This window comes from Bufo gargarizans, chromosome 2, assembly GCF_014858855.1.
Source record: "Bufo gargarizans isolate SCDJY-AF-19 chromosome 2, ASM1485885v1, whole genome shotgun sequence".
Lineage (NCBI taxonomy): Eukaryota > Metazoa > Chordata > Amphibia > Anura > Bufonidae > Bufo > Bufo gargarizans.
Genome location: NC_058081.1, coordinates 237,391,361 through 237,418,709, shown reverse-complemented (window position 1 = coordinate 237,418,709; position 27,349 = coordinate 237,391,361).

Genomic DNA, 27,349 nt, shown 5'->3' with positions numbered 1-27,349 from the left:
TAACATCCCCTTGGGCACCTAATTTGTTTGACTGACAGGTTAGTAATAGCTGTTTTTTAGCAAAATAAGTCCACAGATGACATTTATAAGCCCACATTAGAAATCGTGAAGACGCCCTGAACATCAGCATATTTTTAGCTGACAGGCGTGAAACCTGGTGACAGAATCCCTTTAATGTGTTATGTTATTTAGACACAGCTCTCAGCATGCTTAGCCAGCCTTCTATCTGACCGGCTACGCAAGCTGAGTGCTGTGTCCATAAATCAGAACAGCTCTATGAAAATTACTGTTTCTAGCTGCTGTTGTCCACAGTCCACAGTCCACAGCAGCTAGAAAACAGTAATCTTCATAGTCATGTTAAATGATCACTATAGTGTCAGGAAAACAAAGCGGTTTTCCTGACACTATAGTGCCCTGAGGGTGCCCCCACCCTCAGGGTTCCCCTCCCGTGGTCCCCCTCCATGTTGCCAAGATAGACACCAAATGAAGGGGTAGTTGCAGGAACAAAATACTTTAATGGTATCGATAAAATATATATGTAATTAAGACACTGAGTGCAGTTGGCTTTTATTTGGAGATTCAGTATATGCTGTCTATATTTATATATATATATATATATATATATTTTACCAATACCATTAAAGTATTTTGTTCCTGCAACTACCCTTTCATTTGGCGTCTATCTTGGCAACACAAAGAGAAGTAGTGATTCTTCAGCGAACACTTACATCTGGTTTGATTTTATATATTATGTATATATTTCCATAAAAAGGCAAGGCAAAATCCTCAGCACCAGGCCTATGATGCTCTTAATCCGGCCCTGTATAGAAGTAAAAAAAAACAAGGCCAGACCACAAATCCTTTCAACCCCATCGAAGCCCTCACTGGAAGCTTAGGCTACTTTCACATTTGTGTTGTTAATTCTGGTATTGACATCTGGCAGAGGTGAACAAAACATTTTAAAAGTTATGGCTGTAGGCATACAGGGAAGAAAAATGAAAACACAAAAACAAAAAAACCTCCAGCATTCCAGAGATTAAATTTGGCACATCTTTAAATGTGTTTGTTTATTTGTCTACCCCCTTACTGTAGTGAATTTGCGACTTCCTTTGCAATTTTTTTTTTAAAAAGACGCAGTGATAAACCTGGAATGAATCTAATAAACATAGCTAACTATGCCCACTTACCCCACCTTCTTTCCAAAACTAGAGTGAGTGGTCATGACTTTCTGCACAAGTTTAGCCCAAAGCCTTATTTAACAACTTGTTAAAACCAGAATTCTGGAGTGCAGGGTTTGACAACCCATTTGTGTCATATTTCATTACAGTAATACTATCCCCTTGAAACATTCCTTCTATAGGAGATTATAGTGATTCATGGAGGTACACACATTGACACACAGAATGCTTATGGGTACATAACAGGGACAGGTAGACACATATACATATCCCCTTTTCTAGAGGATAGGGGATACCTAACTGATTGCTGGGGATTAGACTGCTCAGACCCCCACCGATTCTAAGAATTGAGGTCCCATGTCCCCATCCTGATGAATTATTAGATCGATCACGCACTCTGCCCGGTCCATTCAGTGTCTATGGGATTGCCAGAGATAGCCAAGTACAGCCGTCTTTTATTTCCGCCAGTACCATAGAGAATTAATGAAAAGGTAGGGTGCATGATCACCATGTCACTCCACCAGGATGGGGACATGCCATCCCTGTTCTCAAGTTTGTGGGTGTCCCAGTGGTCGGAGCCCCAGTGATTAGCTAGTTATCCTCTATCCTGTGGGTAGGGGATAAACCCCTTTAATTAAAAGTGACAAACCTTTAAGGCAGCTCATAACACCCCATAGTTCATGTTTTTAATTTCTTTTTAGGAAAAAAGGTAAAAGGTCATATTGTGATATTTTAGATGCTTTATAGCCCATCACAAGTGCTTATTATGATGAGCTGTGAGCTGAGCAGGTTTGGAATCTTCACTTTTTGCCTGCTTTGTACTGTACTGTAAATATAACTAAACATAATGTCTGTTTATCCAGAAATGTAATTGCAAACAAAGCCAATCAAATATCCTCTCTGCATTGAACTGAGAATTATTGTTTCAGTCCTGCAGACAATATCTCGGGGACTTTTCTGGATAAAAATTAAGATCTACACAAGCATAATGCAGATGTTTCTGATTAACACAACCCCACTGGGAAATAATAAGACACTCAAAAACATAATGAAGCAAATGTTCTCTATTTTCCCACTAAAAGCAGTAACCATATTCTTAGTGGTGTGTTTGAAATCAAACAAATGATTATTAATCTCAGAACTCTTTGATTTTTCGCGAGGTAGAAAAAAAATAATTTAAAAAGTGAACATATTTAAAGGGGTTTTCTGGTTGGTAAAGATATCAACTATCAGATCGGTGGGTGTCCTACCAATGTGACTCACATCGATCACAAGAATCGGGACCCCATACCCCCTGCAGCTCCCCTGAAATGATGGGAGAGGCAGGTGGCACATGAGTGAGATCGTTTTATTCATGTCTATGGGAGTTTTGAAGACAGCCAAGCACAGCACTGTGGATAGGGGAGCAACCCAAAAACTCCTTTAAGATCTCCTAAGCAAATTGAACCGGTTTTGAAAGAGAAACTTGTGTTTTTACCAAATATCACTATGTTTATGTAAAGTACTCTTTCACATTAAACATCAAATAAATCTCTATTATCTATCTATGTAATATCATATATGTAATCTATCTCATATCTATCTATCTATTTAATATATATCTATCTATCTCATATCTATCTATCTTTCTATATCTATCTATCTTATCATCTATTATCTACAGTATCTATCTCATTTATATCCGTCTATCTATCTCTCTATCTATTTATCTATCTGTCTATTAATCTCAGTTCTATCTATCTTTCTATCTATCTTCCTATCTCATATCTGTCTATCTATCTATCTATCTATCTATCTCATATCTAATATCAGTCAAAAGTTAGACACGCAGACATTTATTCTATGTTTTTTTTTTTTTTTTTTTTACATTGTGTATTCATATTAAAGATATCAAAATAATGAAGAAACGCATAAGGAATTAAGGGAGAGTTCACACCACCGTTATTTCTCAGTTTTTCTGATCGATCAGAAGAACAAAAAAAAAAAAAGGATCCTGTGCATCAGTTAAGCACATTTGGCATCCCTTTGAGCCATTTCAGTCTGAGGCCCATATTTTTAGATGGAAAAAAGTACTGTATGCATGATATGCATGAGATGTGTCTGGTACTTGATTGTTACCCTTCAGCAAGTGGCATATATCATGTAGAGAAAGTTAATACAAGGCACTTACTAATTTATTGTGATTGTCCATATTGTCCATTACATTATACACTGCTCACTTCCATGGTTACGACCACCCTGCAATCCATCAGTGGTGGCCGTGCTTGCACAGTATAGGAAAAAGGCACCAACATTTCTGGTGACCGGGACCATGGGAGTACACATAGGCTGGTGCTTTTTTAATTGTATGCGGTCACCAGAAATGTTGGTGCCATCATTTATTTTTCAACAGGACAATGACCCCAAACACACCTCCAGGCTGTTTAAGGGCTATTTAACCATGAAGGAGAGTGATGGGGTGCTGCGCCAGATGACCTGGCCTCCACAGTCACCGGACCTGAACCCAATCGAGATGGTTTGGTGTGAGCTGGACCGCAGAGTGAAAGCAAAAGGGCCAACAAGTGCTAAGAATCAATGGGAACTCCTTCAAGACTGTTGGAAGACCATTTCAGGTGACTACCTCTTGAAGCTCATCAAGAGAATGCCAAGAGTGTGCAAAGCAGTAATCAAAGCAAAAGGTGGCCACTTTGAAGAATATAGAATATGACATATTTTCAGTTGTTTCACACTTTTTTGTTATGTATATAATTCCACATGTTTTAATTCATAGTTTTGATACCTTCAGTGTGAATCTACAATTTTAATAGTCATGAAAATAAAGAAAACTCTTTGAATAAGAAGGTGTGTCCAAACTTTTGGTCTGTACTTTATGTATGTAGTGCAGTAAGTCTAGTGTTATGTGCCACATGTGCGGGGGGGTGGGAGACTAGGGGCCCACCGGGGGATTCACCTGTACCCCTGTAGGCCAGTCCGAGACTGATCACAGCCATTGCTGATGGATTGTAGGGTGGTCGTAACCATTGAAACAACACGTGTATAATATGATGGAAAAATGAATCCAGCCAGCAAAGAAAGCATGATAAATGCTATTTGCTTAAGTGACTGTCACCACCAGTTCTGTGAGAAGGTCTGACAGACGTCCTTCTCTACCTCTTGCATGATGTTCTTTGTTTTGGTTTCACCTTCTCATCTCATTTCCTTCTCCCAGGTGTCACCTAATTAGACTAATCCTCTTTCCTTTATATTCCCTCCCATACTGCCTCACTTTGCGGTTTATACTACTTCCTGGATTGAAGTATTTTCTGCTGGAGGCTTCTGCTGCTGCTTGTTCAGATAAGTCCTTTCATGTTTCGTATTTCCTTGCTGGCTTGATTCTAGGTGACCCTGACTCCCTCCTTATGAAGTGCAGGGAGCCGGTGGTCATGTCCCCTCACTATTATAGGGTTTTCAGGTGTCACACAGTCTTAGGTACGTGGGCATACAATCGTCTATCTTTGAAACCCTTGTATGTGCTTAGCAGTCAGGGTGAGCTCTTAGGGTTTTATAGGGGTCACCTATATGCTCCTTAGTTTGGGATCAAGCCAGTCGGACGTTTATTCTTAACTTCCAGCTATCTGCAACATCATCCGTGACAGTGACAAAACCCCTTTAAAGCAGTTTCCTTACAGAAACCGCAGAGGTAGCCATGATTCAGATTAGCCTCATTGACTGCAGATTGACAATCCAGAGCAGTAATTTGAGGATAAAGGCACATTTACACTCCCAGATGAGCAGCAGATTGTCGGGATGGAAGCATTTCATTTCCAACAGTCATCTACTCACTCAGTGGAGGTGAAGCACTGTATTTACATGTAGTGATCACCTCCACAGTATGAGGTTGAGGGATCGCTATTGTGATCAATTGTCCTGTTTCTGGGCAGCAGATGCCAGTTTAGACACCACAATCTACTGCCCAGAAATGATAATTTAGGTGACTGCAACGATGAAAGTTTTACCCGATAACCAAGCGTTTCATCCTGATAATCTGCCTGATTATCTACTCGTAAAAATCCACCTTAAGATTTCTGCCAAAGATTTTCTTTCAGCATGGAAAGTCAGCCATTTGAACATGTCTTACGACAAGTTTTTTTTCTATTGCTTCTATGGTTAAATAAAGTTGCTTCCAAGCAGTTTATTATATCTTTCAATACAACTGTATGCAAAAATAGAAGGTACTGTAAATTGTGCAGTGTCTTCAGTGGTAGTCAACAGCACACATATTCTGCCTAATAGGCATATGTTCTGCAGGGCCATGGCAAATATATCAAGTCTCTTTCACAGTCACAGACATATCTAGCAATATAAAATGGTCCATGTATCCCCCGCCTTCAGTAATTCAGTCAGTAAAGTATCAGCAGCAGTACGATTGTATCAAAGTAGCTGAAAAACATCTATCCATAGTGTGGTTTTCATTAAGATTGCCACTTCCCTTTTACTAATTCGAAGACCCTATAAGTGACAAATTAAAGGTCATATGTGTAACTGGGAAACAAAAACAATCCAGTTTTGCCAGTGTAAGATAAACAAAATCTGCTCTTGATCTTTGCATGATGCTTTGATTTTAGGTATACTGATGTGTTTCGCAGCCAGTATTTACATTTGTATGACTAATACACAGTGGGATTTTACAGCCTGGAACTGAGGAGCTTTGTAAAGGTTACACAAAGATGACCAATCATCCTGTGACTACATTACTGAGACTCTCATAATAGGAACACAGACAAAGACTTCACAAAATAATACAAAGTGTGTAGTATAATACATTCACTGCAGTCATCTATAATTTGTCTAATCTTAACTTGCAACCAACCCATGTGAACCTTGCTGGAAATAAGAAAGGGGAACCTGCACTTGCATGTTTAACCTTCAAACATACCGTAAAAACACATATTTTCAGGCAGGCTTATCAAGCTATCTAAACTGACTATTCCCTTTCTAAACCTCCCCCCACCAATTCCTCTGGCCTAAACTCAATCCTCCTAGTAGTCTCAAACCCGAAGCAGATCGGCCGGCACCACTCCTGTCAGTTCAATAATAGCTCAAATCCTACTTATCACAATCAACTTATGTGTCACCTCCAATTCCTCATAGATTGTAAGCTCTTGCGAGCAGGGCCCTTACTCCTAGTGTATCAGTTGCATATTAGCCAGTTAGTTTTGTTTTGTATATGAACCCTATAAATTTGCACAGCGCTGCGGATCATGGTGGCGCTATATAAATACATTTTTATTATTATTATTTTTATTGTCCGGATAAAATGGTGGGTTCAGACGCCATTTATCTAATGTTCATGCTAGTGTTGAGCGAATCGAGCTTCGGATCCAAGATCCGAAGAAGTTTCGTTCAGAAGTGCGTTTTAATGCTGTACCGAGATCCAGCTCCATACAGCCTTAAAAAGCATGGGCTTCGGCAAGGGGAATTCATTATCACCGAAGTCTCGCGGCCTTTGGTGAATTACTTTGGCATTCAATTTTTAAACTAAAAAAAAAAAAAAACATTTTAAACTTCGGATCCGAATTTTAAAATGGCTTTCAAGTTTAAAAAGTCTGGAGTCATTTAGTGATAATGAATTTTCCTCGCCAAAGCCCATACATTTGAATGCTCTATGGCAGGGATGGACAACCTGCGGCTCTCCAGCTGTTGCAAAACTACAACTCCCAGCATGCCCAGACAGCCTACAGCTATCAACCGACAGCAGGGCATGGTGGGAATTGTAGTTTTACAACAGCTAGAGAGCCGCAGGTTGGCCAACCCTGCTCTACGGAGACAAATCTCCATACAGCATTCAAATGAATTTTTGAACAAATCGATTTCGGATCTTGGATCCCACCATTTCAGCAGGACAAACCAAACAGCAAATGCCTATGGGGGCATCCTGACTTTTCTCTGATGGAAGATGTGGAAGAAAAGAAGGATCAAGCTGTTGGATTTCAACATACTTTAAGTAACAAAAGAGATAATTTCATGAATGGTGAGGAACATATACGTATATGCTTTAAGCATTACATCAACTGTCGCACGAGAAATGTGGTATACGGGATCATCTGTCCATGTGGACAAATATATGTGGGACAGACCTCACAGGAACTGCGAAAACGGATCCAGCAGCATATGTCTAACATTAACCTGGCCGCTCGGGACCGAGCCGACGAGGAGAAGACTCTCACTTCTGTGGCTTCACACTTTTTGGATCATCATGGGGGTAAGCACAATGACCTACAAGTTGTAGGCTTAGAAAAAATGTATTCCAATATCAGGGGGACACACATAACACAATGTTTGTTGAAGGCGGAATCCCGATGGATTTATAACCTTGACTGTTTATCCCCCCAGGGCCTCAATGAGGAGCTTTTGTTCACAGGCTTTTATGCTAGATGATTTGTTGCACCTTTCAATTGCCTGTTTTTCTTTTCTTTTCTTTCCCTTTTTCTTCTTCAATAATAAAAAAAAAAATATTTTGCAATTTCAGATACACGTGTTGTTCACATTACATGTGATCACCTGGTCTTCGACTCCGGGATCGGGTTATCCCTTTCTGCACCTTGGTTGGGAAATCACTTGAATATTGTTCATCACATTGAATCTCACTGGATTATCATGCCTTTTCCTCAAGGACTTCTTTGTTTGCTTGGACTTGTGATGATTAGCCTACTTCAATCTATATATGTCCCCACCTTATTTGTTCTTGACGGTCCTTTGATGCTGCAATCCCTGGTGTGGCCATTATTTGAAGAACAACCCTCTTCGATACTGGGACTTCGATGTGGGGAGCTGCGGATTTGGGCACGGTGCTTCATATTCGTTTTCTTCTACTTCTCTTCTTTTATAAAATTCTTGTTTCCATTTCTCTTCTCCCTCCCCCTTTCCCTCCTCCCTTTTTTTTTTTTTTTTTTTTTTTTCGGGGTGATTATTGAGCATATACCATAAAATCTCCAAACTAGACAAAAATTAGGAGTGATTAATAACTAAAATTAAGGGACAAAATGCCTATCCAAGCACTTCTGGATGTAATATCATGTAGCCGACCGGGTGATTCCCTTGACAGGTAGTTATTTCTGCACATGATATAATTATAGTATTTACTTTTGGATTTCATTTCTGGGCATCTATATAGCCCCTTAATGCACTAATTAATACATCAAAATTCAAGAAATAAACTGAAAAGTATATAAAAAATAATAGAAAACAAACTCTATAAAATATATAGAAAATATAAAAAATAAACAATAAGAAGTATATACACGAAAAAATAATGAAATAAAAAACGAAAACAATATTCATATCAAATATAAAAAATAAAATAAATAATAAAATAAAAAAATAACAAATGAATATATTATTATATAAAAAAAGGGGAAGGGAGGGGAAAAAAAGTACAAAATTATTAAATAATTACAAATAACAATACAAAAAATCGATTTATTTTCTGGATTTTGTTTATTATCATTATTTGTCACGTTTTCTGTGTGCTTATTAATTCACTTTATTTCGTTTTTGGCATTCTCTCCATGTCTCTATTTCTTGGATTGACATTAGTCTCTTTCTCCTTATTCCAATCTTTGGTCAGAGTCCCCGGTACTGGTCTTTTGTCTATGATAATGGATATATCATGTCTATTGCAAGAAGCTCTTTCCTGCCTTATCTCTTTGCTCCGTGCACATCTGCAGCGCCCCCTCCGTCGCGTCACACACCGGGACCTATGTCATTTCCGGTTATTGACACGCAGTGGGAGCCCTGTGAGCCGGCACGTGCTGCTACTTCCGGTCTTTGGAACGCAGCACGGGCCGGCTTGGATGGGCGCATGCGTGGACGGCGCATCCGGACGCCGTTCGCGTCCCACAATCAATTTACATTTATATCATTGGAGACTTCCCCATATCGCCCCTCTGTCGCTTGATGATGACGAGGTGGTCACCGCCCCCCCTTTTCTCCATCAGGAATCAGTGTCCAGCTGCAAGGTAGCAGTATATTGATTACTTTGTATATATATATCTGATGATTACCACTAGGAACCAGACACTCCTGAGGAAGCCAGCAAGTCTGGCGATACGCGTTGGGCTCTTCTGCTGACCGCCACAGACACCCCCCATTATGCCATTTTTATGATAAGTATTTATTATCTATTGTTGATGGATTTCATGCACTTTATATCATTATATGCTGATTGATGTGGTGGTTCATATATGAATTTGTGGTGATTCAGATGGGACATGCGCCGACACACGGCTTACATGGCCCAGATTTGTTGTATACAACGATTTAAAAAAACTTTTTTATGCTGTGTCTGTTGCCTTAATAAACTTATATTTTTGTAGATGTGCGGCTCCCATTTCGGTATTCTTTTTCTCTTTTGTTACATTGTGCTTCACATACCGAGGGCCGGCACTCTCCCCTTATATTATTGGATGTGCCCCTATCTTTTTTGATTTCGTTGGATTTCAACATACTTGTCATTTTTCCTCTGAAAGCAGCTTACTCCCTTCTGCCATTCAGAACATATATATGTTCAGCCGAGTAGTCATGTATATAGTCATGTACAGTATATAGGGAGCTGAGAGGGAAAACCGTTGGCTGAATGCTGAAGTATATGGCCAATCACATGCACTGCAATTAGCAGAACATGGCTGCTGGTAGATGTTTAAAGGTGTTGTGCAGTGCTAAGATATTGATGACCAATACCCAGATTAGGTCATCATTTATCAGATCAACGGGGGTCCAACTCCCGGCTACCCCACTGAACAGCTGTTTCAAAGGATAGCAGTGCTTGTACAAGCACTACTTCCTTTTCTAAACTACCTGTGTGTTGTCTTCTTTACAATGGTGGTGCAGTGTAATTACCAATGCTGGTCCCAATCAAGTGAACTTTGGGTGCCTATTATGTCACCAAAACAGTAACATGAGTAAATATAGTATATGACAAAACCTAATTATAGCCAATTAAGAATAGTTATAAATAAAGTTAAATAAAAGGGTAGTTACCCTTTTAGGGTAACTACCATTTTTGTTTAGCATCTCTCAAATAAGACGATTCCATTTTTTTTCCATTGAATCTGTGTCATCATGAGTAGGGCACTATGAATGTAAAGTCTGCAAAGGGTGTCAAGATTTTTCCTTGTGTTCATTGCATATCAAACAACTTGTAGTGCTGCATACAGTTAGAGGCAGGCGAGTAGCTATAGGCGGTGCAGAGGTAGCAGTTGCTACCAGGTCCAGGAGCCTGAGGGGGCACAAAGATCCTTGTGCCACATAAGAAGACACTGGAATTATAAGTGCATGCTGGTCAAGTTACACCTCTGGCTGGAGGGAAGGGGTTAGGTCAAGAATTTGGCATGGGGGGTGGGGGGCGGTGCCTTAGGCAGCATGGAGGCTAAGTGCTTCTCTGCCCTTGGCCACTGAGGGTAGGGAGGCCCAAGCTGAACTCTTGCACCAGGCCCATGAGCCTTTAGCTATGCCCCTGGTTAGAGGTTACCAGCTTATCCATAGTTTGCATAAGTTAATCTTACCTGGCGAATTGAGTAAGGTACAAAACCATACACAGCTATATGTTTGCTCTATATCCCATCTGCATATTTTAAAGCACAAAATGACAAAAGAAATAAAACATAAGGCCCATACAAACATGTAACGCAGCAATGTATAGAAATGTATACCCCCTGTCCTAGCACTGTCCGAGCATGCTGTCTAGATTAAAGTTTCACATTTGAAGCCTCCATAAAAGAGCTTTCTAGAATCAGAATATGTATGGCCTAGCCACAGGATTGGTTACAGTGGTGCAGCCTAGTCACATCTATTTAGCAGTGGTAGTGCAGGGTATTGCATCTTTTGCCCATTTACTTGAATAGAGTGGAGTTGCAATATTCTGCATTACTGACAAGTAGAAGATGTGCAGGAAGACAGACCAATAGCTATAATGAGGAGGTCACAGTGCTTACACTGGTGGTCCGTACCTATGACTGCTCTGCTTCTCCATGCAGGCACAGGCATTGTGCAACTCACTTTGTGCCCACCACTGCCACGCCACTATCCCGCTCTCCTGCTGGTAGCACTCCAGACCACCTGCATCCTTGTTAGTTCCTGCAGGCTGCAGCCTATGAGTTTCTTAAGTTTCTGTCCTCCTTCTATATGACACTCTCTCCCCTCCTCTAAAAGGGCCATCATGCAGGCAAATGCTTCCCCAAACAATGACTGTATGTCTCTGGGTATTTATGCCACCCTCTCCAGTGGGAAGATGCCTGTGCTTAAGGTTTTTTAGTGTCTAGTTTACCAGTCAATGCACAATTATATTGTCTGACTACCTGTGTACCAAACTCCTTCCTGACTCTGCCTCCACACTGCCTGCTCTGATCTTTTTCCCGTTCCTCGTATTGCTCCTTAGCCACCTGCCCCAACTTCGGTTCCATGTTCTGGTTATGCTAGTACTCCGCCTATCCTGACCTCGGCCTGTATGCAGAACATTATTCATGCAGTGTATGTCCAACTCTCCAGGTGGAAAAATTAGCTATTTAATCACGCACGGATCCGTTGTCGGTCCAGTCTCCTCAATACAAATGATCAAAATAAAGCGGAGGATCCAGCGGATAAAAACCAGTGTTATTTTATTTCTTCATTTCAGAGTTAAAATACAGCACAACAATCCATAGTTCCCAGTCTGACACATTTTGAGCTATATGAATTTTAGTCATAGAATGAAGGACTGGCTCAACCAAGCTGGAATATATGGGCTCCAATGTGCAAGGAGGGCTGGACTTGCACAAATTTGCACACGTGTTGAAATAAAAAAGAGAGGAATTTCAGGTCTAATTAACCTCTAATATGCCAGCTTTTGCTTACACAACCAATACATCTAGCTCGGTAGCTACAAGATATACAAAAGTAGATGAAAAGGATAGGTAAACAAATGACTGAACTAATCCCATGTTTAACTTGCAATGAATTTACAAAGTGTGACAAGGGGACACATATAGACATATAAATCATATAAAGCATGTTCATATCCACTTATAATAATACATAACTCCTCAATTGTAAATTTTATAATATTTGAATTTAATATGGTATTATACAATGTTCTTAATCAATACTTGATAATGTAAAAAGTGATCTGTATGATAATTCATACCTAGAGGAACAGTGATGTTAAGGGTAAATATCCCAAATGCCTCTCTTTCCAGTAATAATTTTTGTATATCTCCTCCCCTTTTTCTTAATCTGATCTTTTTTATACCTATAATTTTCATACAATCAGGTAATGATCAGCCGACACTCTGTTCAAGAGGTGTGGTGCACGCGTCCGAGATAACAATCTCACATGTATTTGGAAGAAAAGACCGGCACTCACTATGTCTTTTGCGAACTCAGGCTTTTAATCGTCACATATAAAATACAGTTCTGTGACGCGCGTTTCGGCTAACAATACGAGCCTTTCTCAAACAGATAACCCCCTCTGCGAGGTTGCGGCACATATTCAATAATCTGGAAGCGCAGTTGTGCACAGATTATTGAATATGTGCCGCAACCTCGCAGAGGTGGTGACAGGATTAAAATGTTAAAAAAACGTGAAGCCTATTAGATTCACACACTGCAGACACTTGAACCCAGGGGTTTGATCCGGGAGTATGATCTCAATAGCTTCCTGTAATCTCCAAGCTCCATTGTTTATGTATACTTTATATAATTATTTGTTTTTCTATTATCTTTTTCAGAAAACGTGATGAACCCCCAACCGCATCATCTCACCTTGAAATTGTCCCTACTTTTGGAGAATTCCTTATATGTTATAGTAATGTTGTTTTGATTGATGCTGCTTCAGTTGGGCTGTTCCCTCACGTGTTTCTGTTGTTTTTGTTTGGTTTATCACCAAGGCTACCTGATGTCATTTCCGCCTTGGCGGTCTATTTAAATCGTGTATGTTATACTGTGTGTATGCCATTATCTGTTTGAGAAAGGCTTGTATTGTGAGACGAAACACGCGTCACAGAACTGTACTTTTACTTGCTATGTCTTATACATGTTCCAAGAACCGCTTTTTAAATTTGCGTTTAGTGCTGCCTATAAATATGAATGGCATATTATGCAAATTATCACATAATTTACCCCTTCGGTGTTACAATTAATTTAATTTTTTATGAAAAATGTTTTAGATTGTTAAATATTGGAAAATTGCTTGTTTGAGTGAACATGTGTGAAGGTTCTGCAAGGGTGAGTACCACAGGGGAAGAAACCTTTATGTTCCAACCATGTGGTTTTCTTGCCTGTAGTTTTCAAATGACTTGGTGCAATCGTCTGTTTCAGTGTTCATGCTTTCTTATATGCTATCTTGCATCCTTGTGATAAGATATGTTGTAATTTAGTGTCCTCATAGAAGATTGGCAAGTATTTATTATGCAGACCATCCTTATTGCCTAGCTCCTGTGAGTCATCCGCCAACCACTCGGGGACTCTCTGGTGGCTTCTTCGCAATGAAGTCTGGATCCCTGTAGAGGGGTTAAAAGGTGAATACCAGTGGACAGTCAAGATAATGCCCTTAGAGTTAGCCCACAGTCCAACTGGTTGGTTGGTACAGTGGAGCAACTCCCATTGCCTTAACACTAGGACCCTGAAAATAGCTGATGGGCCAGGATGATGAGAGTTGGTGCCACTACTGATCTGTTTATGACCTATCAATTGTCATAAAAGGAAAGTTGTCAACATGACACTCCAATATTTTAATTGGTTTGTAAAAGGATTATACCATGGATTATTATAGGATACTTACAGAAATTGTTCATTAGATGCATTCATTTTAATGTTCCTCCCCACACACAGTTTTCATGTATCTATGTAGCTGAATGTTTAGAATGGTTTTCATCTTCAGACATAGCAATAAAGTCTAATCAACACACAAATTTTTTTCTTGATGATTTTTACTTTCAAGCGACAGCTTCAATTAAAAGGAATAAAGTGCATTTTACTGGCCAACACAAACAGCCTTATCACTCCTTTTAAGAATTACGTCTTTTCTTTCAGTCACTGGCTTGTTAAAAGGCTGTGCTGCATATCCCTTGGGCCCAGAACTGGAAATTGGATCAGAGGAAAATGGATTGAGTTGGAGTTAAATTCCACATCAGATTCTTGGAAACAATGTGCTGACATACATGACTGTGACCATTTAAATACTGTCTTCAATGTAGTTCCAAATAAAAGCTTTCACCCTAAATAGACACATAAAATCTCATAAAAGTTTAGCAATTAGAAAGTACAAGTTATGATCCAAAAACCACAGAAAAAGAAAAAGGTTTGCATGGGTGCTCCATCTTTTTTTTAGACGTTTAGGATAAGAAATTGTGAAGAAGCACTCTCTCATTGGATCAGATGCAGATGACTTGTTTCTAGGTTTTACAACACTTCACACTTATACTATAAATTAAAGGGTTTTTCTTAGCTTTGCCTAAATCCTGGATATCAGCTAACCTGTGGAAGAGAAAAAATTTCTGCTGTACTTACGCTTCTGTCGTGCAGCTGATTCTCCCATCCCGCATGTGACCACTCGACTGACTGTGGGCTCTTCTGAGAAGTGGATGTGCTCGTATTCAGCTGCATAATGTACATTATAATTTTATCTAAATTCATATATATCTTCAGGTAAAATCCATTATTGAAAAGTGTCGCCCCCCCTTCCTCCCCCAGGGCCGATCGGGTCCCAGTGTGAAAAATGTCAAGTGGTATGTTGTGACCCAGATAGTTTTGTGTTGTAGTTGGTGGAATGAGTAGAGTCCAGACTTGGTGAAGTTTAACAGTTTTTACTTGTACAAACGTGCGATAACCTTGTGTCATCCAAACAATGCTTGCTCTTTCTCTTGGCTCCAGCAGGCTATCGGTAAACTGGCATGTGAACTTGGGGGGATATCCCTTTGCATAATATTTTTTCCATGGAGCAATGCCATAAAAGGGTCTGTGCTACTAAACATATTCTCTATTTTTCAAACCAGCACCTGGATCTAAATACTTTTGTAATTTAATGGAATTAAATATTTTACATAGTCAGTAAGGTATTCAATAAAATGTACCTGCATAGCGCCACCTGCTGTTTGTACTTTTCCTTATTTTTGTCCGTCTCACTGAGCTGGTCGAACGTGTTCAGCTTAATTCTTCAACTGCCACCAGCCATATCCTCTGTTAGAGGCTGTGGCAGTTACAGGGAAAGAGCTGCAGCAGAAAGGACACATTGCCTGAGAAAGGACATGCTCCCTGAGCTGCCAGGAAAAAGATAATCTTGCACAGCAATTGGAGCAGTGAATGTGGAGATCTTTGAATTCATGTGAGGTACAGGGCTGGTTCTAGCTTTGTTAGAAAGGTATTGTCGTTTACTAAATGATGTCTGATTTTAACTCTCCATAAACAGCTAGTCTGTTTAAGGAGAACAAGGTCCGACTAAACTGGGTACAATGAATAGTTATATAATCGTGCAATATATATTCTATCTCAGGCCCACATGCCGTAGTTCTCAAGATCTCTGCTTGCAGTTATTCAATAAAACCAATCAATGCTTGCTTCCGTATGATAAAAAATTGTCCTGGTCATGTGTTGGACACACAGGTGTAAGCCTCACAACCGTTAGCGCTCATGCACACAAACTTATTTTTGGTCCTCATCCGAACTGAATTTTTTATGGGTCGGATGTGGACCCCTTAACATCAATGGCGCCACAAAAAAGCAAGCAGCACACCATGTGTTGTCCCCACTCGTATGTCAATTCTGTGGCACCTGCAAAAATATAGACCATGTCCTATTCTTGTCCGTATTATGTACAAGCATATGACTGTTCTATTATGAGCTGGACATTCCATTCCACAAAATATGGAAGGCACACGGCCGGTATCCGTGTCTTGCAGATCCGCAATTTGCGGGCCGCAAAAGTGGCTACGGCCAAGTGCATGAGTCCTTGCAGTACACATACCAGAATCCTCTTTTGTGACAAGCTGAGCTCCTGGCAGCTATCATGCAGTGTCCCCTAGTAGTGGAGCTACACTAGAGGCATTGCATGTTGTAGCTATGGAGTACTTTACATACAAAAAGTATGGCCGTTGCTTAGCAAAACAAACACTGGCAAACAGCTATTCACTAGGAGAATCTAAAGGACTTTGACATGAATAATTTACATGGGAGCACTAGTTATCAGTTGAGTTTTACTTTAACAGTCCATTTTACTTTCCTTTTAAAATGTTTCTTTCTAAGGTTTTTCTAGCAGAAACAAATTTATTTAAAAACTTCTTTGGATAGCGTTTAAGACATAGAAATCTATCTATGATTACGGGGCCTCTCTTAGAAGTCATGGTCATACATTTCCTCCACTGTTTATGAGGCAGATTATTGACAAAGATAATAAAACCAAAATTTCAGTAAAAGTTATAATCTTGGCTAAGACAAAACAAAAATTGAGATCAAACCACAGGGCTGTCAGCTATAGTGTGATGCTCTGCAGACATGCTTGCATTGTGATTCTTTAATACTTAGCCTACCTTATTTAAATGATAAATACAATATTACAAAGTATTTTATTTTTTGCTGAAAAAACACCCCAGGATGTTAGAATTGGATTGTATGCCTGCACTATATTGATAATGGTAATGTCAAAATTAAAAATTAAATATAATTTACAAGTTTGTTTTTTCTTACTTTTATTATTGACTAAAATTGGCTCATAATTTACCCTGGTTCTTAGTTGAAATGTAATAACTATTAGTAAAATACTGTTTGTTATTAAACAATAAAAAACAAACATGTTTTTGGCTAATTTTTGTTCATATGAATTTCCTTGGCCCTCAGCACAACCTGTGGTGCCAAAGCTGTCATTTAGAGCTAAGCCTGCAAATCAAATAAGTATGGTAGGGCTGCAGGCCCTGTAGCAAACGTCAGCCAAGACATCCAGACCTTCGTAATGACAGGGGTCCCCACACAAACCTTTGATAGAATCTCTCTTACCTATATTCCAAAACAGTTTAATCAGGGGACAATCCCACCATATATGGATATAAGACCCAAGACATCTCCAACAGGTAGATGGTAAGGCCGCTGGTGTCCTATATCATCTGCTCACTAGCTTTTAAGAAGTCTCCTGTAAAGTTATACACCTAGATAAGCCACAATAGTTCTTATAGATCTCGGAAGCTTCCTCTGAAGACAAAGTGATGTCTAATTTGGATTCTGATTGTCACGGTACCCTCTGTGACCGAGGTTAGAAGATCGGAGAGACTGACTGCACTTGAGGTTAACTGACAGTCTCTTGATTCTCAGTGTTGTGGTTTGGTAAAGACTGTTGTTGGACGTGAATATTCGAATTGCAAATTTTAATTGGGAAAATCGAAGATTTTGTATATATAAAGTATAATGTAGTGCTATATATTAATATTCACAAATATTCGAGATTTCAGATCTGAACCCAGGATCCCTCCCTGCTTATTGCTTGTGGGCCAATGATAAAACTGCAATGTCTGTCTAAGCTTATAAACATCCCTAGCAACCAATAGGAGAGTTGCCTACCCCTATATAAGAACCTCCCCAGCAGCCATTTTCTGCAGTTTTTTGCAGTTCAGAGAGAGACAGCAGTGTTATTGCTGTGCTCTGTGCTTTGCTGTGTCATTACATTAGATAGTTAGCTTATATATATGTATGATACAGAAGTTAATGTGAGATAGTCAGTGTAGATTAGATAGTGATATAGTGTAGCTGATTCCAGTGCAGGGTGTTAGGTAGTGTGATAGGTTCTGCTGTCCATACATACATGCTACAGACATAGTGCTGTGATGTCACAAGTTCACAACAATACTTAGTGCACCAATCACTAATATGTAGTCAGACCTGCTAAAATGTGAAGTTGCGCGTATTGCGCAAAAATATGTGCATCATTAATTGTCGATTTGCGCAGTCGGAAAATATATTGGAGCCCTCTATCTGCATATAAGGATATTGTAATTTTCTTCTTTGCCAACTATTTTCTCCAGTCTCAGGAAACTTCTAGCGGCTTGAAAGATTTAGCAAAAGTGACTCACACCTGTATTGCGCACGCAATACATACATATTACATTGCCGATTTTCACAATCAAGAAAATAATCGTGAATTCTCAAATTATATATCGCAAATAGAATTATCACAAATTCAAATATTGCCCCTGCCGCTCATGACTAGTAATGACCACACCTCTTGTCAGGTGCAGCCCCTGGTCATTAATGCATTCCCTACTTAGTTTGGTCTCACACTTTATACCATGCGAATGATACTTGAAGAGTTGGTGTGTGGACCTTCCTGTGTTCCTGCTCATCCATTTTCTATAAGATAAGTTGCACTGCTCTTTGTATTTGGTTGTTTCCCCTGTGCTTGTTGTCACTAGGCCTCTGGGAGACGTTGGTTCATTCATCTGGGAAGGAACCAGTTGTCTCATTCCCTGCCCCTACCTAGGGCATTTCAAGGCTCTTAGGGTCTAGGTTATGGCGTATGTATTTTCCCACCTCTAGGGTCTATACATACTGACAAGAGTCATGGCAAGGTTTACGGGTTTCCTAGAAGGTGACCTTTTCCCTCTCACTAGCCTTAAGGCCTAGTTCTTTGTCCCTCCCCTCCCCTGTATTCGTGACACTCATGCTTTGATGTACGAAAGTGTGGAGCTATATGGAGGAGTGACTAATGTCTTATAAATCTTGGAGATCAATTTCGGGGATGGAGATTGCTGAGCTGCTAACTGCTAAAACCAAGATTGGAGCATCTCTGCAATTAGTAATCACTTAAAAGAACACACACAAGAGGTGAAAATGTAAGATGATCTATCCCTGCACAAAAAGGTTTGGTTTTTAGAAGAGGGAGGGCTGGAAAAGCCCCATTTACTAGTATTTCACTCAGTTTGTGGTTATTTAGAATGTGTTGTTTAGAGGTCCATAAAGTAGTGAACAGGTCATATAAGCCCAGGAAGTCTCCCAAACCCATTAATATAGTGGATACTAAGTGGGACTGTAGAGTGGAACCTTGGTTAAAATAGAAGTCACCGAAAGAGGCTGTTTCCCTGTTTGAACCCATAGTAAAGCCTGACTGAGGGAAAACATAACTATTTCCTCTGCCACGCGCATATAGAGTTTGGAGGGAGGGCTCCTAGGCTAGTCTAGTATACTAGACAGTTGGACTGAACTATACAGATTTTTAATGTCAGGAATCCCCACTCCCCCCCCCCCCCCCATGTTTTTAAGCTTAACCAGGGTGGCATAAGCAAGTTTACAAAGTCCATTTCCCCACGTGTATCTAGCAAAAAAGGAGAGTGGTAGAAATATCAGCAAAGTCTGGAAGAGGTAGAATAGTTTGGGAACTATCATCATCATTAAAAGATTCACCCTACCTACAGATGCGTCCACTGTTACCTGATCTCCAAACAGAAAGTAGTGTCAATTTTGTCCTGACAGCAAAACAACTTAATATCGAGGGACTTTAACTAAACTCTAAATTAATATAAAACACAGCACAACCACTGGGTGGTGAGTGCTCCACAATTAGCTTATTGCTCAAGCTGCTTATTCTTCTGTTTAGCTGAGATATTTATCGGCAGACCCAGCTAAATTTGGTGAGATCTATTGAGAATATTAAGTGTGCGAGAGCCATAAATCTAATCCTATCATGTGTGATACTGTCTGCTGATCTGTGTATCTAATCCTATAATGTGTTATACTGTCTGCTGAGCTATGTATCTAATCCTATCCTGTGTGACACTGTCTGCTGAGTTATGTATCTAATCCTATCATGTGTGATACTGTCTGCTGAGCTTTGTATCTAATCCTATCTAATCTTAAAGAGGGAGGCAGCGCCACATGAGCGGTGTCACTTTGTAGAGAGTGGTTTGATAAAGGTTAGGGTATGCTTACCATCTGTGGTTGTAAGGAGTTACAACCACTGTAGAGAGCCTTGCTGGTAATTATAGTTAACCGACCAGCACACCGGCTAACTTTTATTTGCAGTGTAGTCAATGCATTTCGAGGGCTGGATTGCTCTCTTCTTCAGAACTGTATACACTGAGGGGAATTACAGCACATTTAAAACTAAAAATCTGATCACATTTTTGGCGCGCTGGCCAAGGGGGGTGGGGGGGAGGAGGGGATCGAAGCGTGTTTTGGTTGGGTTGATTGACATTACCCTTCTCATTATACATCATATAGCAATGGTGTATGCTTAATTAAAACCAATCCATAAAAAATAAAATTTACTCTTTGCTTATAGTAGTTTTTAATATATATTTATGTATATATATATAAATAAATAAATTACTTTTTTTATAGCAGGCACACATTATTTTTGCGGAGCAAAGGTTGCCCTGTGTTTCCAGCAGTGATGCGTGTACGGATACCTATATGTAAGGTATCTAAGGATGTCTCTGGGGTCGCATTCATATGTATGTGTGTGTGGTTGGCAATCTGGTGCAGTTTGTCTCATGAAAATAACAGTTTGCCTCACAGAATAGCAGTCAGGTAAAAATTTTGTCTCAAGTTTATATTTTATGTATTTTAACTATGGTGTGGGCAGTATATATATATATATATATATATATATATATGTGTGTGTGTGTAAGAAAAGGCCAAGGCAGCACGCAAATATCTGTGAAAAAAAGGGTATTTTATTCACCCATGTGTAGACAGCAACATTTCAGCTCACTCCATGGAGCCTTTGTCAAGCTTGACAAAGGCTCCATGGAGTGAGCTGAAACATTGCTGTCTACTAGTGTTGAGCGCGAAAATTTGAAAATCTAATTTTTTGGGCGAATATCGGCACTTTGCTAATTCGCGAATATTTTGAATATAGTGCTATACATTCGATATTTCGAATATTCTTTATTTTATTTTTTTGTTATTTTTTTTCTTTCCCACTTCCCTAAAGTAGTTCTTACCTGTCCTTAGGATTCCTGGCTTCCTGGCTGCTCCAGTCAGTGTCCGTTGCCGCTTCTGCCGACTTCCGTGCTCATGGAGCGTCCCCATCACCATGGGAACATCTCCATACTAGAATGTACTGTCGGATTTGAGAATTATATTGAAATCGCAATTCGATTAATTCAAGTTATAATAATCGAATTGAAATTTCAACTTGGACCTGGTTTACTATGGTTGACTTGGTAAAATTAGCGAATATGACGAATGTATTCGTCATATTCCTCAAAACGAAGATAACGAAGTATTCTCCATCTTCGTTTTAGCTACCTATTCGTCAACTTCGCTAATTCTAGCAATCAAATAGGAAAATTGACTAGACAGCTAAGTTTAATTTGCTATGCGATTATATTACTTTGCTTTTTTTTTATAAATAGAATAATTATAATACTTGGTAATTATTATAATTATTCTATTTATAAAAAAAAAGCAAAATAATATTATCGCATAGCGAATTAACTTAGCTGTCTCTATAGTCAGCTTGTCTATTTGATTGCTAGATTTAGCGAAGTTGACGAATATGGAGCTAAAACGAAGATGAAGAATACTTTGTTATCTTCGTTTTGTGGAATATGACGAATACATTCGTCATATTCGCTAATTCTACCAAGCCAACCATAGTAAACCAGGTCCAAGTTGAAATCGCAATTGGATTATTATAACTTGAATTAATAGAATTGCGATTTCAACTTAGCACTGCTATATTCCATATTCATTAACTTCATTAATTCTAGCAAGCTGACCTATTAGAAACACAGCTCTAGGTTGAAATCGCAATTCGATTATTATAACTTGAATTAATCGCATTGCGATTTCAACTTGGACCTGGTTTACTATGGTTGGCTTGGTAGAATTAGCAAATATGACGAATGTATTTGTCATATTCCACAAAACGAAGATAACAAAGTATTCTCCATCTTCGTTTTAGCTACCTATTCGTCAACTTTGCTAATTCTAGCAATCAAATAGGAAAGTTGACTATAGAGACGGCTAAGTTTAATTCGCTATGCAATAAAATTACTTTGCTTTTTTTTTATAAATACAAACCGGATTCCAAAAAAGTTGGGACACTATACAAATCGTGAATAAAAACTGAATGCAATTATGTGGAGGTGCCAACTTCTAATATTTTATTCAGAATAGAACATAAATCACAGAACAAAAGTTTAAACTGAGAAAATGTACCATTTTAAGGGAAAAATATGTTGAATCAGAATTTCATGGTGTCAACAAATCCCCAAAAAGTTGGGACAAGGCCATTTTCACCACTGTGTGGCATCTCCCCTTCTTCTTACAACACTCAACAGACGTCTGGGGACCGAGGAGACCAGTTTCTCAAGTTTAGAAATAAGAAATGCTCTCCCATTCTTGTCTAGTACAGGCCTCTAACTGTTCAATCTCTTGGGCCTTCTTTGTTGCACCTTCCTCATTATGATGCGCCAAATGTTCTCTATAGGTGAAAGATCTGGACTGCAGACTGGCCATTTCAGTACCCGGATCCTTCTCCTACGCAGCCATGATGTTGTGATTGATGCAGAATGTGGTCTGGCATTATCTTGTTGAAAAATGCAGGGTCTTCCCTGAACCTGAATATAATTTTCTGCATTGATGGTGCCTTTCCAGACATGCAAGCTGCCCATGCCACAAGCACTCATGCAACCCCATATTATTAGAGATGCAGTCTTCTGAACTGAGTGTTGATAACAACTTGGGTTGTCCTTGTCCTCTTTGGTCCGGATGACATGGCGTCCCAGATTTCCAAAAAGAACTTTGAATCGTGACTCGTCTGACCACAGAACAGAACAGTCTTCCATTTTGCCACACTCCATTTTAAATGATCCCTGGCCCAGTGAAAACGCCTGAGCTTGTGGATCTTGCTTAGAAATGGCTTCTTCTTTGCACTGTAGAGTTTCAGCTGGCAACGGTGGATGGCACGGTGGATTGTGTTCACTGACAATGGTTTCTGGAAGTATTCCTGAGCCCATTCTGTGATTTCCTTTACAGTAGCATTCCTGTTTGTGCTACTTGTCCCAACTTTTTGGGGATTTGTTGACACCGTGAAAATTTGAATCAACGTATTTTTCCTTTAAAATTATACATTTGCTCGGATTAAACGTTTGATCTGTCATCTACGTTCTATTACAAATAAAATATTGACATTTGCCATCTCCACATCATTGCATTCAGTTTTTATTCACAATTTGTTTAGTGTCCCAACTTTTTTGGAATCCGGTTTGTAGAATAATTATAATAATTATCAAGTATTATAATTATTCTATTTATAAAAAAAAAGCTAAGTAATATAATCGCATAGCAAATTAAACTTAGCTGTCTCTATAGTCAACTTTCCTATTTGATTGCTAGAATTAGCGAAGTTGACGAATATGGAGCTAAAACGAAGATGGAGAATACTTTGTTATCTTCGTTTTGAGGAATATGAATACATTCGTCATATTCGTCATCTTCGCTAATTCTAGATATCAAACCAATAAGAAAGTAGCCTTAAGTTACAATCGCAATACGCGATTATTTAAATCGCATAATAATCGCGATAACTAGAAAAATGACGAATATTCGATTTCGACGAATATGAAACGAATATTCTAGCGAAATCGAATATGGCACCTCCCGCTCATCACTACTGTCTACATATGGGTGAATAAAATACCCTTTTTTCACGGATATTTGCGTGCTGCCTTGGCCTTTTCTTACATATATCTAGTAGGATCCAGTCCATGATCCGCTTCAAGAAATTGCACCGCTTTTTGGGTTTGTGTCCTGCTTATCAATTTTTCTATACATATATATATATACACTCACCTAAAGAACTATTACTAATATGGTGTTGGACCCCCTTCTGCCTTCAGAACTGCCTTAATTCTACGTGGCATTGATTCAACAAGGTGCTGATAGCATTCTTTAGAAATGTTGGCCCATATTGATAGGATAGCATCTTGCAGTTGATGGAGATTTGAGGGATGCACATCCAGAGCACGTAGCTCCCGTTCCACCACATCCCAAAGATGCTCTATTGGGTTGAGATCTGGTGACTGTGGGGCCATTTTACTACAGTGAACTCATTGTCATGTTCAAGAAACCAATTTGAAATGATTCGAGCTTTGTGACATGGTGCATTATCCTGCTGGAAGTAGCCATCAGAGGATGGGTACATGGTGGTCATGAAGGGATGCACATGGTCAGAAACAATGCTCAGGTAGCCCGTGGCATTTAAATGATGGCCAATTGGCACTAAGGGGCCTAAAGTATCCCCCACACCATTACACCACCACCACCAGCCTGCACAGTGGTAACAAGGCATGATGGATACATGTTCTCATTCTGTTTACGCCAAATTCAGACTCTACCATTTGAATGTCTCAACAGAAATCGAGACTCATCAGGCCAGGCAACATTTTTCCAGTCTTCAACAGTCCAATTTTGGTGAGCTCATGCAAATTGTAGCCTCTTTTTCCTATTTGTAGTGGAGATGAGTGGTACCCGGTGGGGTCTTCTGCTGTTGTAGCCCACCTTTCTTTCCCATTCTGACATTCAGTTTGGAGTTCAGGAGATTGTCTTGACCAGGACCACAACCCTACATGCATTGAAGCAACTGCCATGTGATTGGTTGACTAGATAATCTCATTAATGAGAAATAGAACAGGTGTTCCTAATAATTCTTTAGGTGAGTGTATATATATATATATATATATACACACATAAATACACATATACAAAAATACACATATACACATTTTTCTATACACACACGCACCCATGCATACACATATATGTGTGGCTGGAAGTCTTGGCCCTTATGTATATATGGGAATGGCCTAAAAAACAGGTGTATGTGTATGACCCTTAAATAGTGATAGTATATTGGAATGGTTACCATGTAACTGCCGGTAGTTGGTTGCCAAAAGATCTATAATTACCTTATGATACCTTGATGTCTCCTGTCCTTTTTCACTGCTCCTTTACAGACAGTTGCTGGGGTTTGTTTGTGTCCAGTTAAGAAGACTGGAGGGGGGCAGTCCCCCACGCTGCATGTCTGTGCTAGGTTTTAGAGTGGGGAGGTGTGCCTCCTATTACTCCAATGTTATTGGCTGGCAGGGAGCTTTTGGCTATAGCAGTTTGTATGTGAGTAGCTTTGGCTTCAGAGAACTGGCTGAGGAGCCATCTTTGAAGGTCCTCATATTGTAAATGTATATCAAAGGAAAGGAAAAATAGTGCAAACAGTATTTTGACCGCTTTTTCTGGCTCTTGCTTGAAAGGTTTCAGACATGGATGGAAGGGAAAGGATTGGAGGGAAAAATAAAATAAAACAGGTGCACATATTGGAGAAATAAAAAAGAACAATGAAACCAATAACATTGGCCGTGCACTGATGTGTACTATTGTGAGGTGTGAACGTTTTTTTCTATGACATCCTATCACAGTTTTGTTTTTGTATCTTTTGTCTGGTCATGGCGTACTTATATACCTATTTTGTGGATCGGTTGATCTAGTAGTGGAATTAGTAAATTATTATGCATTATTGGATGTTATTTGAGGCAGATGGCAGGATGAATTATACGATTAGTTCATGGATTTCATTTAGACCCTCTGGCATGAGTGTATTCAGTTGGTATATCCAATAGATTTCTCATTTTTGGAGGAGACTTAACCTATTGTAAAGATTATATGGAATATGATCGATCAGAGCAAATTTTTTATTTTATTTTTTCTTTCTCTGGTCATGTTGGCACAGTGTCTAGAGACACTGTGTTTAGGGTAGAGTTTCTGGATATTGTGCCTGTGCTGGTTTAATCTGTAGTGTAGTGGTTGACTTGTGCGGCTGACATATTGTAGGCCGCAGGCACATTCAATGAGATAAATTACATATGATGACTGGCATGTGAGGTGATGTTTTTTTTTAAAAGTGGCTTGGTTGGTGTTGGATGTAAATGTCTGTTTATTATGTGTTATATTGTGGAACATAGACATCGGGGTATTCTGCATTTGTAGCTGCCTAATTGGTCGATTTGTGTCCTATTGACCTGTTTTTTTTTCCGTTTTTTTGTTGTTTTGGTATACTGGGGCCACTAGGTTCTTGATTGTGGGTGCTCGTCTGTAGGTGATTTTTGGTTTTGTTGAGAGGTGTTTTTTCAGATGGGGGTCTTGAAGGAGAATGTGCCAATGTTTTTGTAGTATATTCTGGATTTCTCTATTACAAGTACTATACTGAGTTATTAGATTGGTGTTTTTGTGATCCTGTGTTTTTTTTTGGCTTTTTTTCTAAACACTCTGCGTTAATTTAAGGCTTTTTTTGTATGCATTCTGAATTAGTTTTTTAGGGTACTTTTTACCCGTAAATCTCTTTTCCAAGGTTTTTGCCTGTTCTTTAAAGTCTTCTATGTTGGCGCAATTTCTACTAATTCTTTTGTACTGTCTATATGGGATATTGTTTAACCATTTTTTGTGGTGAAAACTGGAAAAATGTATGTATCTATTGGTATCGACTTTTTTAAAAAATGTTTTGGTGGTAAGTTTGTTGTTTATACTGGTAACTATGATATCTAGGAATTTGATGGTGGATTTGTTATAGTTCAGGGTGAAAGTAATACTCCAATTTGTGGAATTGAGAGTTTGACAAATCCAGAATATACTACAAAAAATTCACGAGCTCAAGAGACGCGGTATGGTCACTGGTATGTAGGAGATTAGCTGTGAGTTGGTCCTTAGCACCTATCAATCTCCTACATACCTTCTTAACATCAGCGTGATGGTCTAGCTAGTATGGTCAGTGGCATATTATTGTGGTGCACCTTTTTTCAGTGATTTACTGTATGTATTCTTATATTTTCATCCACACATTATTTCACATTGTGTAGGATATTTTTGTGGTGCATGTGGTCCACTGCCGGCATCCTCTATTGTATGCATTTTTGCTGGGGATTGCCGTTAGCAACAGATCATTGCTCCCCCGATTATAGATATGCTACAGTGCTTGGGATTGAGCATTTCCTCCCATTTAGGCCACTTTATTCAGTTATTTTTCTTTACATGTATTGAATGTGCTAATGCTGGTCATTGGTAACATTCTGGTGCACCTGGTAGCCTATGTCACATGGCCTGTTATAGGTGGGGCTTACAGCCTCTTCCTTCCTTCCATTGTATTAGTGATCTTACTATGGAGGTATGTAAGAGCATGGCTGTGA